We start from the raw sequence: 19863 nt of genomic DNA on the forward strand, positions 1-19863 counted from the left end.
CTATCTTAAAGAAAATAATAACAACAAAACCCTGAAGTTAACAAAGACTTAAGATCAAATCAAAATTAGGTCAGAGAAGGGAAACCTGTAATGGAAATGGAAGTACAACTAAATGGGGCCTTTGGAACCTAAGTTCATGAACGATTACTTCACCAAAGCAAATGTTGTCCAAACATTATAGTAAGTACTCTCCTTTGAAGCGAAGCATCACAAACTTTTTTAGACTAAGTTTTCGTCATTCTTCTGAATTACAACACTGTAATTTTTAGGTTTACCCTTCTCTGACACTGACCTCTCCATTATAAATAAATTAAAGTTATGCAAAAATAATTGTCCCCTAAACCTGGAATGTCCTCCCTCCTACTTCTTAGAATCCATTAACTTCCTTTAAAATTCATCTCCAGGGCGTGACCTTCCCCCCCATATAATTCCCTCTTTCTCTGCTGCTAATGACTCCACCACTAAATCATTTTATATATATATGTATTTGGCATATGTGTTGTATTTATTTATGCATGTTATTTCCTCAGGGAGAGGGTAAACTCCTTGAGGGCAGTCCCTTCCTTTTTCTTTTCTTTATTCTTTATTCTTTGGTCTCTCTCTCCCCGAAATCTTTGTACAATGTCTGGCACAGAGTAAGACTGCTGACTAACTAACTAAATTAACTACACAATGACTATGTCTGACATCACAACATCATAAATATATGTAGATTTTTGATATTCACTTAGCGGTCAGAAAGCGATATTTGGAAAAGGATGTAGCCTAGATTGAGGTTCACTAGGTATACCAATATTCCTCTTCATACGTAGAGACTTCCAGATTATTCCCTGTCCAAGAACCAACCCACCACACTCCCAGCTGTGCTTTGCTGCTGGCTCTTCCTTGTTGGTATTGGGAAGGTCACAACAGAAGTACTACCCATGGAAACACAAAATTCTCCAGTGAGAGTCATGAGAAAGAAGGAAAAAATAGATAAGGAAGTGAAAGATGAGGAGAGGCAGAGGAAGAAAGGTGGAACAATGAAAAGGGTCCAGTAATTGGTATCAAAGTTGAACCATCCAAAACCCTTCTTTTGTTGACAGCTTAAAAGTTTAATGTACCTCAGTTACTCATGGCAAATAAAAAATAAACAATCCTGTGCAGTCAGGAAAAAAAAAGTCTAGGAACCATTTTTAATCCCATCAATACATTTTTAAAGAAACAAAGTGAAAATGATATTTTTCCCCACAAAACAAAATTTTAACAAGTCTTCCTTCCCATGAAAATTATTTGAAATAATCTGAACCATTTAGGCAGAATTTAGATTTGGAAACTGCTAAAATCCTCATCTCAGTCCACTGATGAATAGCTAAGTTCTAAAAGAGTATTTCAGCAGAAATATGCAAATCCTACCAAATCAGAAAAGAGAGGAACATATGAAGAAACTTGAGCAAGTAGAGATGGGGAGGGATAGCAGTCAGGGAATGCTTCATGGAGGAAGTGGAACCTGAATTGGTTCTTAAAAGAACAAAGAGCCTTGAACAGAAGATGAGGATTTTATTTCAGGCATGAAAGATGGATCAAAGGATGATAAATGCAGAGCCAGAAGGTAATTCAAAAGTCATCTGCTTCCACTCCCTTATATTACAGAGGAGAAAACTGAGCCATGTAGAGAACAAACCATGCCTAAAGTCATACAAGTCTTACCAATCACCCACTAGGGATGGAACTTGAATCCGGGTCATCTATCTCCAGAATTAATGCTCTTGAATTATTCTCATTCTCATACTCATTCTTAATTTCCAGTCATCTCACCATAACTCATTTGGAGATTTTCCTTCTGATGTAGTAAACCAGATTATATTTCTTAACGTTCCTCCACACAGATCTAACTATGAGACCTTGATCCCCAAGGATATGGGAAGGGACCTTTATCACAAAAGTGGGAGACTATGGATATGGAACACTGCATTTAATTTAATTAATCTTTTTCCATATGTTGGTTAGCTTTATCAAATGTCTTATTTTCCCCCCATTTAAAAAATTTCTTCACTATAAGGAATGCAGAGATAAAAGTGGAGGGAGAAGGGAAAAGATACATTGGGGAAGGAAGGTGATGTAAGAACAAAAAATATAAATAAAATTTACTATTTTAAAAAAGTGTCCATGGAAAGAGGCACTGGAAGAACTCAGGAATTATTATATGGAACTGAGGACATCGTCCTTCCTGGTACTGTCCTCATTCCCTTATAGGGACTGATATTATTAGAGACTTCCCTACCACACAACCCTCCATATTATCTCTGTTATCTGTGGAGAAGACTCCAATTCTACCTTCAGTTACCATGTGTTTGCTGCCTGCCATGATTATCTACAAAATCAGGTCTCTATCACAACATAACTTAGTCAAGTGAAAGCTGCTGCCACTGAGGGTGAGGAGATGCCAGTGCCACCAATGCGACTATCCTGGTCTTTTCACTTGCCACATCTCTAACCACAGTCTCTCACAGATATTGGGTATAGGGGTCTCCTCACCACCAAGCACTCCTTACAACTGGGTGGATGACATTACCATCACCGCATAATCCAGTTTGGGAAGATCAAAAGCCACTGAGAAAAGGGGAGGTGGTGCCACCATTTTGATCTTGTTCATAACCCTTACTGGTCCTTAGAGGCATTGCTCCCTTTATATCACATCTCATCTCCTATCTCCCTTTGCACAGGCTCATGTCTGGACATTCTACTATACAAACACACACACATACACACATATATAAATATAATATGCTATAATAATTATGTATATAAATATATACATATCTTACTATAAACAAAAGCTATTTTAAAACTATTTAGCTTTTCCTACTTAGATTGTTACACTTAACTCTTTTTGTTTGGCTATGGATTTCACTGAAGAAAACCCTCTGGTATCTGGTGCTTAATGCAATCAGCAAAATGCCATCCTCAAACAGTAATTGGACCTCTTCAACCACCTATAGCAAATGCCTCTTCCATTTGGATTCTAAGCATGACATCCTCCATGACAGTTACAAACACAATTAGCAATCATATGCTTGGAGTAAATAATCAGGTATTAATAATCATTGAGCATTATCTATTCCCTTCCTTTTTGGGGAGAGAATCTCAATCAAAATCACCAGATCAAATCACCAAACAGAAAACTTTTATAGAATCTGTTTCTGGATTGATTTTCAAAGTTGTAGAAGCTCTTAGTTGGTTCACTTGCTATCTCAAACTTTAACTTTCCCCAAGATTTCATGAACGACAAAATGGCTTTGTTTCCTCAAACAATGTGAAAAAGTGGAAAATACCTATTGAGATATTAAACACAGAGGAAGGAACAGAAAGTGCAGGATCACTTGATGACCCCTTTTCTCTTAACTGATATTTCCTCTCTTCAACTCCCTCAAATTTTAAAGAAGGGGTGGGGAGGGGAAGAGAGAGAAAAAAGGAGAGGGGAACTGAAAGTTATGACCATAGCATTTTCCTAATTTCAGTTTTATTTTTGCAGTGGTTGGATTTCATTACTATCTTTATAAACAATAACTAATAAATCAAATAAGTATTAAGAGTTTTCAGAGGAGTCCCCTTAAGTGATTGCAGATGCTTCAACAAACACAGTATTCTTGTACAAAAAAGGAAAGATGGCTGTTAGTTTGTCAGTTTCCCTTTACTATATTCAACTATTACATTTTTTTCTATTACCACTTCTCTGGGGATTTCAGAGTGCCTTGAAAAAATTATTCAACCATACAATGAACATGACCATCTCCATTTTACATATGGATCTAACTATTTTCTGACAGTTAGTGGCAGACAATATAGAAAATCATGTTTTAATTTCATAATGCCAACACAATTTGGAACTAAGTAGAAGGACATGCCGATTTTTCTGTAATTCTAGTTTCAACTTCCACATATCTTACACCACATTCAAGACAAGTATTTTTGAAATTCTGAGGAACTGAGATATAGAAATAAACCTACAAAATAGGCTCTTTTTCATGTTACTAAGATCCAGTTTATGAAAACTAGCAAAAAAGCATTTTCACTTCCCCTCTTCCATTTGAATGCTGCACCTGGAATCAGTAAAGACCTGGGTTTGAATCCTGCCTACAATATTTATTAAATAGCTGTGTGGCCATGGTTAATCATCTAACTTCTCTGAGTCTCAGTTTCTTCATCTATAAAATGGGATTAATAAGAAGATAATGTATATAAGGTGCTGTGTAAACCTTGAAACACAATATAAAAATCAGCTATTATTACTGCAGTTTGTATAATCCTCCCCCTGATCCTTTCCTTTAAACATATGTAGGAGGGCATTCAAATTGTCTCCCTTAAACAGTTTCTAGGGGTTTGGTGTTCTTCAACACTAAGTGAAGAATCATTCAGCAAATTGAAATCATGGTAAGATTCGTCCCAATGAGAACCAAAGTAATTCTAATAGACTGTCATCAATGATGTGGTAGAAGGCAAACTGGATGATTACCCCTCCTTCCAGTACTATCTGAGCAATGTTTGAATGCCATGTTATTCCACAAAATAACAGGAAGAGGCAAAATGGAATTTTTCTTGGTTCCTGTTACATTTAAATCATATTAATTAGGATATAAAATCAAGGATGGGGAGAAGAAATAGGGGATAAAAGGGAGAAAGGACCAGGAAAATAAGTATAGGAAGGGAGGGAGGGAGAGAAGGAGGAAGGAAGGAAGGAAGGCAGGAGGAAGGAAGGAAGGAAGGAAGGAAGGAAGGAAGGAAGGAAGGAAGGAAGGAAGGAAGGAAGGAAGGAAAGAAGGAAGGAAGGAAAGAAGGAAGTCTTACAGAGATGGAATCTGCTGGGCCTGTTCTTCCTGTCCATGAAAATCTGTGTCTAGTCACTGGAGGACTGAGGACTGGAATGTGAAAGACTTGCCTACAACACATACTGGTCATATGACAGTGGACAAATCAGTGCCGAAGGATATCCCATGAGTTTCTAAACATTAGTGAATGGAGTTCCCACACAAATCAAATCACAAGTCTAGAACAAAATAAACAAATCTTCCATTAGTATGTGCCTATATTCCCTTCACTTAGTGGGAGAGTAGTAGTGGAGAATTCTGTCCATCATCTCTTCCATCTGCTGGGGTCCTTCAAGTCTCAGCTAAAATCCCATGTTCTGGAATAAGCCTTTCTTGATCTCCCTTAATGCTAGTGCTTTCCCTCTGAGATTATCTTCAGTTTATCTTGTATGTATTTTGTTTGTACATAGCCATTTGTGGGTTATCTCCCTCATTAGATTGTGGACTCCTTGAGAGCAGGGAGTAATTTTGCCTTTCTTAGCACAAATATCTTTCAAATAAGAAGGGCAACCATTCAATTGTTGACTTGATTTGGCAAAAAAACAAAAGATTAGACAGAATCTAATCTTTAAGAATCTGGGCATCCTGGTGACCTTAAAAAAAGAAATAACCCAACAACTCTTTCCAAGGCTTGTGTGATTTGCCTATGATTTTTAGAAATTTTTAAAAGATGTTCTCTCTCTTCCTCCCACTGCCTCCCTCTTCCTCCTGTTTTGTTGATTGTCTAGGCTTAAGATAATAATGGGAAAAATGAAAATAATGGGGATTAAATGTAAAAGTATGTCAAAGTGTTTTCAGAGAGCTGACTGTTAAACATTTTCCAGAACAGCCCTGCATGCACTATCTGTTTGTATTGTCTCCCTAAGGCTTGTGTACATAAGTGTTAGTTCTGATCCTGTGTCCATGATCCTGCGCATCAGAGTTTGGACAAGAAGTTCGTCCACTTAGTTTTCATCTGAAGATAGTTCAGACAAACACATCTCAGAAAACTCTACAAAGGTACTTGAGTTTGATACAAGCAGCACAACTTCATCTGTAATCAAGAACATGTGGAGGACCTCACCCCCTAAGGAATTCTGCCATTTAGATTCTATTCTAGATAACCTGATATTAAAACCTTCAGGAACATTTGTAGTTATAGAGCATCTATCATAATCTGGGCCTTAAAAAGAGAACAAATCTGTCTATACATAATGCTAAGATAATCAGCTGCAGAGTGGCTATCACTCAATCATGTTTCATTTATGTCAATTCAATTGAATTGTTTGTATAGGCAAACCAAAAATCCAAAGTAAGCAAAAAAAAAAATTCAGCTCCCTTCTCCCTGCTAACCAATGTGTTTTGGCATGGAGACAAATCTGTTCACCTTACAAAGTTTTTGAGTTAAGTTCTATGAATTTCTTTCCTAGGTCTGCTGAATTTTCTCATTTTATTTTTTACAATCTCTTCATGATGACTGTTGATGACAGTATGGCAATTTTTTCATTAGTTTAGCTTTTTAAAAAATATTAATTGATGGGTTATTACATATCCTACAAGAAAAGAATGAAGTTAGGAAAGGAAGGGAGAAAGCTTCTAGAGTGCTACATGGCCATTAAAATAAAGGAACAATGATACAAAGTTTACCATAGGTCTATGTAGGTTCTACTTTCTTTAACTATGGATGCAGACAGCAATAAATTTGTCACAGCAAAGTAAATGACTCACAGAATCTTCAATACGCTACCCCAGTTAGACTAGATCTTACAACTATAAAATTATAAGTCTCTGAGACTTATGTGTCATGTGCCGCCCTGTACAATTCACTTCAACAGGTAGACTAAACTTATCTTCACGGCTAGATCATAATATTCTTGAGGGTGAGGATCAATCCTTAGGCTTCTACGTTTAATCCAATACTGAACACACAGAAGGTAGTCCATGGAAACTTGCCAACTGATTGTCAAATGCAAGACAGCCACTAAAGAATAAAGGAATCCACAGGTATTTTTAATTTCGTTTGCCAGGTATCCCCTTACATTTATAAAAGCAGGAATAAATTTCATTCAACAAATAGTTTTAATATTTTAAGTTCAAAGGCAAGTAATAGGATCTTATAGTTTAACACTTTTCTTATTATTTCACATGGCTTTGACTACATCAAACTTTTTCCCCATCAAATTTGAATTATGTTGAAGCCAAATAAAGAGCAAATGTCAAAGCTTGGGGCAAGTATGGATTCTCAGACCCATTACAAAAGCTCTTCAGTCAGTCAGCAGTCTGAGGGCACTGGTAAGTTTCTAATATATTATATGACATACAATTAATATAATATATCAATTTACATTTTAGTGCTATGTGAGCTGGATATCATCTGTTCCCTCAATGATCTTGTTTCTGAATTCACTGTTTTCTTCACTGAGAAAAATGAAAGCAAAGATGTTTCATGTGAAACACTATATTTATGCTGCAAATGTATTTAGAGCTAGAGTCAGAGTGTAATACATGTTAAGTAAAAAGACAAAGCATTTGAAATAGTTTAGAATTTTTAAAGGAATAAAGTGTATTACATGAACCCAGGACCTTCAGATCCAGCTGTCCACACAGGTTATCTCACATGTCTGGATTGCTCTCCCTCTTTCACCTCTGCCATTTAAACTCCCTAGCTCCCTTCAAGACTCAGATCATGTGCCACCTCCTAGAAAAGGACTTGTTTCCATGTTAATAATACTTCCTCTCCCCCAAGAATTCTGTATATATTTTGATGGCACTCAAACTCACTTGTTTATACATTTTTTTCTGCTTAGTAAAATGTATTCTCCTTGTGGGCAACTGTTCAGCTTATATCCTTTTTTTAATCCCTGACACCTAGCACTGTGCCTTTGTACGTAAGACATTTAAGAAATACTAGAATTGTTTTTTTAATAGGTGTATGAAAAATGCCAATTAAGGAAAAGAATTCAGTTCCCTTTTATTTGCTAAGCAGTATTTTCTACCAAGGAGACAAATACGTTCAACTTACAAAACTGGTTAAGTTCAGCGTATCTCTTTCTTCTGTTGAATGATGCTATTTTCTCATTTCATTTTTACAATTTGTTCATGATGAATATAAACCATTATTTAGCACTTCACAAAAAAGCAGCGGTTCCTATGTCAGATAAAACCAATTATGTTTCCTCAGCTGCCATACAAAGTTTAATGAGGCTTCCATTATGTTTTATCCCCAAAAGAAAGTAGAACTTTCTGCTAGTAGCAAGCTTTGTGGATCGGGGTATGTCTAATCTCACAAAGCAAAGGGCAATGAGAGGCACCAATAACTCTAGTGCCACAAAGGGAATATAAGACTAATGCTTCCCTTTGATTAAATGAAATAGATCAAATCACTTTACATAAAATGGAGAAAGAAACACACCTTGTTTTCAAAGTTGCACATTTCTGCTGTAAAATTGTCTAATAACTTTAAAAGGCAAAGCAAACACACACTCGGGGAAAGTCCCATAAAAACTAATGCTTCCTTTTAGGCAGATTTCTTTGGAAAGCAAGGCAAATAACTTTCCCCAAGGAAATCATATGTATCCTCAAGTTCTGAGGTTTAACACCTCTGTCTTCTCTAATTCAACCCTAATTGAGGTACCTAGTAATAATGCTACACAATAATCACTTCATCAGGAAAGAAGCTTTATCTAAAGCACATAACTGCTTTGGAAAGAGGCTGAACTCTTTGTTTTCTATTCTTTCTCCCAGGATAAAGCAATAAAATCTATAGCAACCCCCTTATCCAAGGCAACATAATGTAATGAAAACAGGACTGGGTTAGGATGCAGATAATCCTGACATGACCATTTTTTTGCCTTTTATTTTGGGAAAGTCACTCAGTTGCCCAGTGCCTTTCTTTCCTCATCTGTAAAATGGAGACAGCGCCCTATCTACTTGAAGGAGTTGTAAAGATCAGATGAGAAAATGTATATAAAAACCCTTTGAAAACTTTAAAATGCTACACAAACATAGGTTATTATCCATCAGAACAAAATATCGGGTTTAAAAATGAAGCTAGTTTGGGGATTCTGTCATTTGATACTATTATATTACTGTGAAGAATACTGATGTTATTAATATCTCCAATTTCCAGAAGGAAAAAAGCTTCCCAAATCAAAGAAGCATCAAGTAGTAATAGACCTCAAAAGCTAGTTTAGTCGTTAAGTCCCCTGGAAGCACTGTAACAAATTGCATGTCAGATTAAAAATAGATTAGGAACAAAACTTAACAGGATTATAAATCAGGTACTGAACTTTAAGGCCATTAAGTTTATTCCACTGGACAAAGATGGCAAAATTGTAGCATGAAATCTTAGCAACTCCAAAACCTAAATCCAGGAATATTTCTAGTTTTTCCATAAATATCACCTGTACAAAATACAACAGGACATTTTAATCAGGAATTTTCTTCCCCAATCTTATAAACCTTTAGAGAATCAATAGAATTTATGCAAACATCTACGGATCACACAGTTCCAATATTCTATTTGCTTTTATTTTTTCTCTAAGCATTCTCCCTTCTCTGCATTATCTTACAAAAAAAAAAGTTACCATTCTGTGTTTGGGATATCACAGCATGAAACCATGGAAATAACTTTGATGTCACCATTTTGGCATCCAAATTGCCATATTGGGTCAGATGGAAGGAACTAGGTTTTGACATGGGCTATGAGGATCAACTGAAAGAATAGGGATTTTTAGACTGGAGAAGACTAAAGGTGACCAAATAGCTGTCATCAACATTTGAAGGGCTGTCACATGAAAAAGGAACTGGATGAGCAACCAGGTGGCAGAGTAAAGTTTAATCTTGGACCTAGACTCAGGATGACCTGATTTCAAATCTTACTTTAGACATTTATTGGCCATGTAATCTCAGGTAAGCCATTTTAACTTCTGTGTGCCTCAGTTTCCTCATGTGTAAAATAGGAATCCCAACATCACATACCTGCCAGGGTTGTTATGAGGATCAAAAGGAGAAAATATTTCTAAAGTGTTTTGCAAACCCTAAAGCAAAATGCTAGCTATTATTGGATTTGTTTTATCCTTAAAGGGCAAAAGTAGATGACATAGAAGTTACAGAGAAGCAATTTTGGTTTGTACATGAAAACAGCTTTCTAAAAGTTACAGCTCAACAAGAGTAGAATAAATTGCCTCTGGATATACTAAGTGCTCCATCACTGAAGACATTCAAGGAAAGGCTTGACAGTGATACTGTAGATGGGATTCATCCTTAGTTCCAGGCAACTTTCACATAAAGGGGTCTTAAATTGAGAGTTTGTTTTGAGAAAATTTATTTTAACTTCAATATTTACATTTCAATATAGCTGGTTTCCTTTGTAACCCCATGTATTGTATAATTCAAATTAAAAAAAAACCAAAACATTATTCTGAGAGAAGGGCCCATAGGCTTTCCCAGACGGCCAAAAGTGTTTGTAACACAAAATAAGGTTCCAAACCATTGCCCTAGGTGTTCTCCCATAATGATGGATTCTAATAAGGTGAAAAATATCCAAAGAATTGCTAAGTTAAAAAAAATCTAAAGACAATCATCCCTCTTCCTCTTTATACTTTAAAACTATATATAGAGAAGTCAAGTTTGTATTCTTTGACCAAATGTATAATGGGCTTTGTTTCCCCCACACACATTCTCTAGCATTTCTCCAAATGGAATGAACTGAGCAAGTCAATAGCCTATATTGAGAGATTTTTGTTCCCTCAGCTCAAAAAGCTAACTGATACACAGTCACCTCTAGTTCTATCTCTGCTTCTGCTGTCAGGACATTTCTATGAATATTTTTATCTGGCCCAACACTACTTTAGAATTCTTTACCCTGTCCTTGTTTTGCCTACCCTCACATCTGGACTTCAACCTGTCCTCTCTCAGATCTAACTGGTGAGACTAGGTGTAATTCTTCTTGGGAACAGTTTTAGGCTGAGATGGTAAAAACTGTAATAGCATTTTAAAATGTAAATTGTAAATTACATGTAAATTACATGTAAATTCAAATATGAGAACAATATTTTTTTAAATCGTGTCAAAGCAGGTAAGTGCTTAATATTAAAATATTTTGTCCTGAGTCATTTAAAAGGAATTTATGAAACATCTGTTGCATGTGTACCAGAGGCACAAAAAGATGCATATGTGACAGAAGAAACTATTTCTGCCCTCTAACAAAACAGCTTTTTTTATAGTCAAGGATCCTCTGTACAAGCCATTACTGAATCCAATTCTCTAATAGATTAGTCAGGACAGGATTTTGTTGAAAAACTTTAATCCTCATCTTGCTCCTAGTACGAAAACTCTCCTTCAGTTAAATTGATTTGAAGCCCCGAGTTCCTCAGTATGTCATCTGTAAAATGGGGCTAGTGCCTCCTTGTCCCTTCATTGGTGGGATTTAGAAGGTAGTGCAATATTGTTTCTAGAGCAATATCATGATAAAAGGGTCTGTGACTTCATCAGCCCTCTCTCCACAGACCACTGTAACTGACCTCAAAATGCAGGCTTAGAAAGTATGCTGTGCATCAGCCCATTCCCTCTGAACACGTAACTTTACTAGGGAAGACCACAGAGACCTAACCTTGGGCAGAGATTTGTGAAGTGGTTTACCCAGAGCACACTGCTTCTGTTAGAGGCAGAAAATAAATCTAGGTTTTCCTCACTGGAAGTCCCATGTCCTTTACATGATACAAAGCTGCTTCTATACCTTTAATTTAATGTAGTAGAAATTACACAAAAGCAAGAACAAGAAAACATCGATTCTTCTCCTTCCTACTCATGTCACCTTGAACAAGTCTCTTAACAATATGAGCTCCCGTTTCTGTAAAATGAGAACAATATCTTCCCTGCCTAGCTCGCTGGATAAATGCAAAGATCATACAAAATTATATATGTTAAAGCACTTCAAAAATTAACATACATAATTCAAATGTATACTTGTAATAAAGTACTTTAATTCAAATAATAATGGTAGCAGTAACAATAAAAAATCTCTAAATTTTAAAAGAATGGAAAACCTTTTAGACTTTAAGTTTTCTACCCACAATATTTTATCATTTCAGGTAGTTCTAAGTGAATTTGTGAATGAGAATATCACTTACATTTCAAATCCAAATTTTAGATCACACACAAAAATTTCATACTGAGAAATATGGTGGGTGGAAAATTTACAATTGTATTTTCTAAAAGTCCTTTCAAGGTCTTGTTATGAACCAAGAAATACAACCACAGGATAAAAATTGGCTTCTATTAAATTCCTTAAAAGATGGCTACAAATCAAATAAAGAAGAAAAAAGCAGAGAACAAAGATGGATCCAAAATACCATTTTTCACATTTGGCAAGAGATTATTTTATCCCTATATATGAGTTTTTGATAACCAAAACAATATGTCATCAATACCAAGAAAAGTTCAAACAGAAAAAAAGCATGCTCCTCATAGGTGTTTTCCATTGTCATGGGACAGTCTACCCAGAATTCTCCAAATGTTCCTAGTTGAAGATCACATTGTGTTGATTGCATGAAGCCCAATAATATTCTAGGATCCCCTCAAATGAGATCTTCAAGCACTAAGAAGAGACTGACCTAGCAAATCACAGCGGAAAAGCAAAATGGATAAAGAATGCACCTGGCTCATATAACAATTATCTAGTAGATAGGGTAGCCACTCAGTTAGCCATCAGTACAAAATCTTGTACAGGAACTGAGAAAGAAAATAAAGACAAATCAGTAATTGAACATGAAGAGGGAAGTGAACTGTACTGAAGAAACTGAACACACTTTCAATGATCCCGGTAACATCTTGGCATGCCAAAAAGCAACTTTTTAACATCAATTTTTTCTCAGTGACATCATATGACTATAGATCATAGAATATTACCATTATAAAAGAATCAAAATTGTGGTTAACTGCAAAGGCAGCAGCAAGATCCATGGGAACTGGGGGTGGGAGGTTGGATAAATAAACTCCAGCATATTACATTAACAACGATCATTGCATAACAGTCATGTAAAAAAACCAACTCTGATAATACTTTCTTCACTGGGAATTATCTCTATAATCGAAATTTCATGTCCAGTTAAAAGAAAAAAATGTTCTTTTAAGATTTTGCTACTTTAATAGATAGGTGATCACATTGATTTGTCTGATGTCTCCATTGATGGGAATTATTGAACATTGTTCAGGTCGTCCAGACTAGTGTTGTCATGGGAGCTAGTCACTTAGTTACTCTCACCTTTAGTGAGAGTCCATAACATGGACACAATAATAGCGTTGAGGAACAAATGATAAATGCAGAGTGATTTGCAATCCTTGACGGGCCATATAAGTGTAGCTTTCACATTATTATTATTATTAACTCTTTGGAGACTATAATATGTGTAATCATGACTTGCAGCCATACTGTATCACTGAAAAGAATATTTTATGCAAACTATGCCAGGCAAATAGATAAATGACAAAGAAGGTGAGCCAAACATGGATCAAGAGCAGAGAAGGAGATGGACAGCCTAAATGTTATAACAATATGCAGGGAATAGTAAAAGTCTTGGAGAAAAACCTTCCAAGTTTGAGCAGCTGATTTGTAAAACCTCCACGGGAGGATATGGACAAATCACACAGGCTGAGCAGGCACGGGTGGTTGGGATCTTCTCTGGTAAAGTTAGAACGGTAGAGAGCTGGATTTGGAATGAGGACAGATTTCAATGCAAATACCTCCTCAGTCATTTACCATCTGTCCCGGGGGAGGTCACTTACCTTTTCTTAGACTTAATGTCTTTCTCTGTAAAATGGGGATAATGATAGTACCTAACTCACAATATTGGGAGGATCAAATGAGATAGAATGCATGAAGCACTTTGCAAGCTATTATTATTATTGGAGAGTATTGTTGATGTTGAATCACATAGCTAGGAAGCATCTGAGGGCAGATTTGAACTCAGAGGATGAATCTTCCTGACTCCAGAAATGGCCTTCTACCCACTGCACTAGCTACCTATTAGAGGGAACATCTACTAACGTGAAGAGCAGATAAGTTCTCGTGATACTGTGCAGTACAAAACACAGGTAAACAAACTTCTCAGGAAGTCAAGAAATGCTTTAGCTGTTATTTACTATTTGCTAAAATATTAACAGAAATGAGTTGACTGAAGGCATCTCTCTTTCAAGGTTAATGTGTCAGGACTTTTTTTTCTGCTGTGACTCTTTACTGTGAGCTGCCTAAAAATAATTATCTTTTGAAAGAGACTGATAGGGGAGCAGTAAGGGAATTAAACTGCTGTGGCAAGAGAACAAATAACGTTCTAATTAACCCTTCAAAGAAGCAGTGGGCTGCATACATGATGCCAAAAATCTCATTCTAACACATAAAGATAAGGGGGAAAGTTAGGTATGCTGTGTTTGGTTACAATAAAAGCACAGAATGATACTGGCTGAAAGACCATGCTATGGAGAGAAGAGGTGACCGATTTTGCTTTCTATGTTTGGCAGCTGATCTAGAATGAACCTTATAAGTCCTACTGTCCATGAAACATCTGAAGATCTGAAGACCAGGTCATCTGTATGTCAGGCATTTACACAGCTAAATATAAAATCCAAAGTGGATACAAGTCAGATTTTCCAAAAACAAAGAGTGGGCATTATATATATATATATATATATATATATATATATATATATATATATATATATATATGTCTGTGTGTATGTATGTATATACACATGCATACACATACACATTTACATATATACACACACAAACATGCATACATATACCACACACATAAAACATGTGGTATAATTGACAGAGTGCTTGGCCTAGAGTCAGGAAGAATCATGTTCTGAATCCATATCTGGCATCAGACACTTATTAGCTGTGTGACCCTGGACAAGTCATTCAACTTTGCTTCAGTTTCCTCAACTTTAAAATGAGCTGGATAAGGAAATGACAAACCACTCCAGAATCTTTGCCAAGAAAATCCCAAATGAGATCACAATTGGACGTGACCGAAAAATGACTGAACAACTGAACACATGCACACATTTGTACATGCAAACTCTCCTTACCACTTCTAAGCAAAAATGTTGCCTTTGAACATTAAAATCCTAGCATATTACTAATTCTCTGCTGGAGATTTTTACCACTAGCATATTCCCTTAAACTTAACGATTGTCAAATCTTTCACTGACCATCCTAGAGAGAAGGGCATTAGGAAATCATTTGCCTCTCACTTCCCCAAAAGAGCAAAATTTAAGCTGCAGAGTACCAATAAGAGAGGAAGTCTTACCATAAATGAAAAGACAACATATTTTTTTTTATGGCTGTTATTAAATATACCGAGCACTTTGAAGACAGAGAGATAGAAAGGTCCTTACTCTGTAAGGGCTGATGTGCACAAAAGAGAGTTTATTAATTCACATATAATGGTTGCTGTTTAAACACAGAAAAAGGAAAATCTATCTGGAGGTATCAAATAATGGCATGAGCAATTTTCTGCACACTTTAAATGTCAGTGTGTAACTTACTTTTCAATTTAAACTCTGTCCTTCCAATTTGTTTTGCTGAATCTCCATGTGTTCCCACCACGTTGAAAGGTTTGACAACTAGCAAAAAAGATACTTAAGTGCCCTGATCAAATCTTTTCCTTCCCCTCCTCCCTCTTCCATTCCACCTACTTTAGATGTACTTTAATGGTTAAATTGAGACATCAGTCTGAATGAAATTTTAATAGAAAAGATTCTGTTTTACACACTCCAGGTAAGTGATGCCTGAAAACACTGCTTTCTAACATAACAAATGGAATGTGCATAATTACAGTGACTAAGTTTGGCCTCTGAGAAGAAATGAGAAAATGTAACTCCCTCCTTTCTTTGCAGGAGTGGGAGACTCTGTCAGTCAACCAGCATTTAATATTACTATGTGCCAGGTACCGTGCAAAGTGCTAAGGACACAGAAAAAAAGGGAAAAGACAGTCTTCCCAGTCTGATGGGATTCAAGTACTCAGACACCGCACAGACACTTTCAGATTCAGTTTATGTGTTGGTTAGTTTTGCTAAAGGGCTCCTCCCTCTCCCTACCTCTCTTTTGGATTCTTTGTCACAAGGGATAGCTCTCTGGGTAGGAGAGTGGAAAGGAATATACTGTATTCAGAAATTATATAAAATAATATCAATACAAGTTTAAAATCTAAAAAAAGAGAAAATATTGCTTTCTTTCTGAAAAGAGGATACACTCTTTCCATTGAAGAATGCTACCTAGAAATTTATAACTGTGGGGAGGAAGGCCGGGGGTGGGGAGGAAAGCTCTAGTTTTAGTACTAAATTTGTTCTTGCAAAAGAAGAAATTGTACAAGGCCATACTGATGCTTTTTTATTTTTGGCCTGCTTGCACACGTTATGATTTCCTACCACTTACTTAACTGATAAAAAGGAACTGAAATCAATTACCCTTTTAATTTAGGGCTGGCCTCTTGTCTTACTCAATGGCCCATGGAATTGGTCCAAGGAAAGAGGAAAAAGACGAAGAAGACACACAACCTAACACCAAAACCTGGTAAGAGTTCTCAAATTCTTTGCAACATCTGAGATTCTGTGATCCAAAGGATGTAGTCAACCCTGAAAAAGGGACTAGCACAGTATTAACCCTAGGGATTCTTCCTCAACTGATCTGAGTACATGCACAGTTCTACACTGATGTGCACAAACATGCCCCATGCTAGTAAAAGGATGTCGACTGGCAAAAAAGATTTTGGCAGAAAGAAAATGATGATAGCAATTGTGTTTATGGGCAAACTTTTCCCAAAAAAAGCTCCACATTCAGTGGAAAGGGGGAAATGACTATGCAACAGCATCTAATGAAAGTTGTGCATCATATCGGCTGTATAAAGGCTTCAACCAATAAAGAAAATAATTGAGAAGCAAAGGGAGGAATGCATATCATTATAACAAATAATAGCAATAAAAAGATGGAAATAATGAAACACTACACTTTGCAAAGTCAAGTAACATCCCCAATTATACAATTAATTCCTGGCAGGGGTTAAACTATCATTATTATAGAATCAGGCATGTAGATTTTATAGCTTGGGACCTTCACTGTTTACTAACCTTATAATGGCACCAGAAATATGATTTGTACAGCCTTCTCTTCTATTTCATAGAATTGTAGAGCTAAAGCTGGAAAGGACCTTAGAGCCCATCTAATCCAACCTCCTTACATAGATGGGGAAACTGATACTCAAAAGTGTTAAGCAATTGCCCAAAGTCACAGAAGTAGCAAGAAACAAGACTGGGATTTGAACAAATTGAGTCCTATGACTCAATTCCATTGTCCCTTCCAATGCATCAAGCTATATTCCATAGCATATCCTCTCACTTAAGTATAAATTCCAAATGGTCCATTATCTTACCTTGTCACATTAAATGAGACTGATAATATGACCCAAATTAACAAGCACAAGATCTGACACTCTCAGTAAGTTACTTTCCCCCAAAAAAGGTCAGGTGTTTACTGAGCATCTAGTATGCATGAGGCTACAATAAGTGCCTACTGGGGAATATGAATATTGTACTTTGTAGAGTGTGCCATTATCCAGAGTTCCAAAGCACTACTTTACTTAGGGAAAGAAAACAGATCTACATCGACTTGACAGTTCACCATGTTATTATGAAATCCCTCTCTCTTCTTCAGATCACTGACCACTGGCTGGTCACCAAGAGATTAAGTAAACAGTGTTCACTGTTTACTGGCTGTGACCCATTTCAGGCCATGAGTTTGAGGTCTGGAGCTCCTACTCAGAACTCTAATCACCACTGTGGGGAGGGTGAGTTAGAGATCCTCTACAGATTCCTCCTCCTAGACAGAAGAAAATGTGTACTTGATATCAAGAAAAATTCACTACCAATCACTTATCAAAAGTGGAATGGGTTATCTGAAAAGGTGGTGGATTCCCTCTCCTTTAAATCTGGAGGTCTTGTAGCAGAGGTTGGATAGTCACTTGGTGGCAATACTATTGTGGATATTTCTTTGGGGGTACAGTTTAGACTAAATTGTGTATAGAAGTCCCTCACAGCTGTTATAGAATCTGAATTTAAACATTGGAAAGGAACTTCAAGGGCAGACTCAAATTCTGTGACTTGAAAGAGAGGAAGGGTTTTAATAAGAAGAAAAAAAAACAAATTGTATTTCCTGGGGAAGAAATAGCATGAACAGAGATGCAAAGGTGGGAAAACACATGAGATGGTTGGAGAAGAAGAAACAGCTACATGTAGTTGGAGTCTACATGAAATAATATAGTGAAAATAAGTCTGGACAGGTGGATTCACAGACTCAGTCTTGCTAGTCTCCTCCAATATCTACTCCACACAGCCATCAACATAATCTTCCTAAGGTTTAAGTCTAACTATGTTACTTTCTTGCCTCAAATACTTTCAAAAATTTCCCAGTGCCTCTGGAATGAAACTCAAACTCCTCACACAAGCATTTAATATAATCTATTCCTGGTCTCATTTCACATTATTATTTCCCCTTCATAATGCTATCATCTGGTCAGATTGGTTTTCCAGTTGTGCTCAAAATTCTTCACTACATCTCCTTTCTCTTTACTAGCGCCCCAGCAGTGATCTCCCATTCCTGGAATAATACTCCATCCTCATCTCTGCTTGTCGAAATCCTTGTCTCTTCAAAGTTCAGCCTTGGTTCCACTTCCTCTGTGAATCTTAAACTGTATTACTCCCAGCTGTTAATGTTTTCTTCCTTCTCAAATTACAGGAATTACAGATCACTCATATCTCTTTTCCCGGTTGGCTGTAACCTCCTTGAAGGCAGAGATTGCTTTGACTTTTGTCTTTGAATCTCTGGGATCTTGTATGGGGCCTCACACCCAGCAGCTACTTATAAAATCTTTGGTGAATTATTGTGCTAAATTGTTATACTAGAATAGAAGGTCACTGTCAGTTTTCTTTGTACTTGACTCTCCAGTGCCCAGCACAAAAAGGAATCAAGTGGAGATGTTCACTGGTGGACCAAGTACCTGAACAAAGCAAACTGGAATTGAGGAGAAAGGACAGAACTGGAGATTCAGAGTTGGAAGTAATATGCATATAGCTAAAAACAAAAACTTGTGAATGGAACTGTCTCTGCCTTTGTGAGGCTAGACATACCTGTAAAGTAATGAACAAATGAGGACAGGCACTTCCCCTCAGCCCTGACTGCTAACCAGGATTTAAAGGTGGCATCTGTGGCATCAATAGATAATGAAAGCCAGACAGGTGTACAGAGTGAGGATGCCACTAAGTGTTGGAATGCTGTCTGTGACCTTGGCTGTCACTGGCAACACAGTAGTACACTCCCACTGATCTGATTCTCAAGCACATTCCCTCCTTGTCCTGGCACACAACAATAAGAGAGTATGACATTTGTATGAATTGCTGGCTGCTAAAGCAGAATACAACCATCCAAGAAAAAAGCCCTTTTCTGCAAAGGAATATGGGATCACATTTCAAGTGTTCCCTCTCCTTGACTAATTTCATCATGGTAAGTTTCTGAATTGTGAGGCTTCTCTACATGGGATATCCTTGCATCTGAACATGCACTAGCTGACAGTAGCCCAATCTCCCTTCATCAAGTGAAATCTCAGGAGAGATGACAGTGATGTATATAATAGGCACCATTCTGGGCTGTTCCATTTCAGTTTTTACTGAGAGGAAAAACCCAAAAAACCCAAGGAAGGGGACAAAATCAGCAAAAATCTGAATAACCTTTCAGATCTTTATAATCATGTATGTGAACTGTAAGTCACTGGTCAAAACAAAATTCTCTTTGGAAAAGATTTTGAAAGCTATACTTAATTCAATACTTGAAAGCTCTGGGTTCTTGTTGGTGCAGGCTCCTCATCCACTAGAATGCCTGGTAAGCCTATCCAGTCTTAGCTAGTTTGCTTCATCACTTGCTAAGTCCTCAAAGTCCATCTACCTTGACAGGACCTGTCAAATCTTGGGTTCTGTTGGT

General features: G+C 36.8%; 1 protein-coding gene across 1 annotated transcript in view; it reads right to left on the minus strand.

Moving 5' to 3' along the window:
* LOC140501406 (guanine nucleotide-binding protein G(q) subunit alpha) overlaps positions 1–19863 on the minus strand; it is a 397622-nt gene that overhangs the window by 262063 nt on the left and 115696 nt on the right. The gene's annotated exons all lie outside the window — the stretch shown is intronic.

The sequence above is a fragment of the Notamacropus eugenii genome, chromosome 1 (genome assembly GCF_028372415.1).
Source record: "Notamacropus eugenii isolate mMacEug1 chromosome 1, mMacEug1.pri_v2, whole genome shotgun sequence".
Taxonomy (NCBI): Eukaryota; Metazoa; Chordata; class Mammalia; order Diprotodontia; family Macropodidae; genus Notamacropus; species Notamacropus eugenii.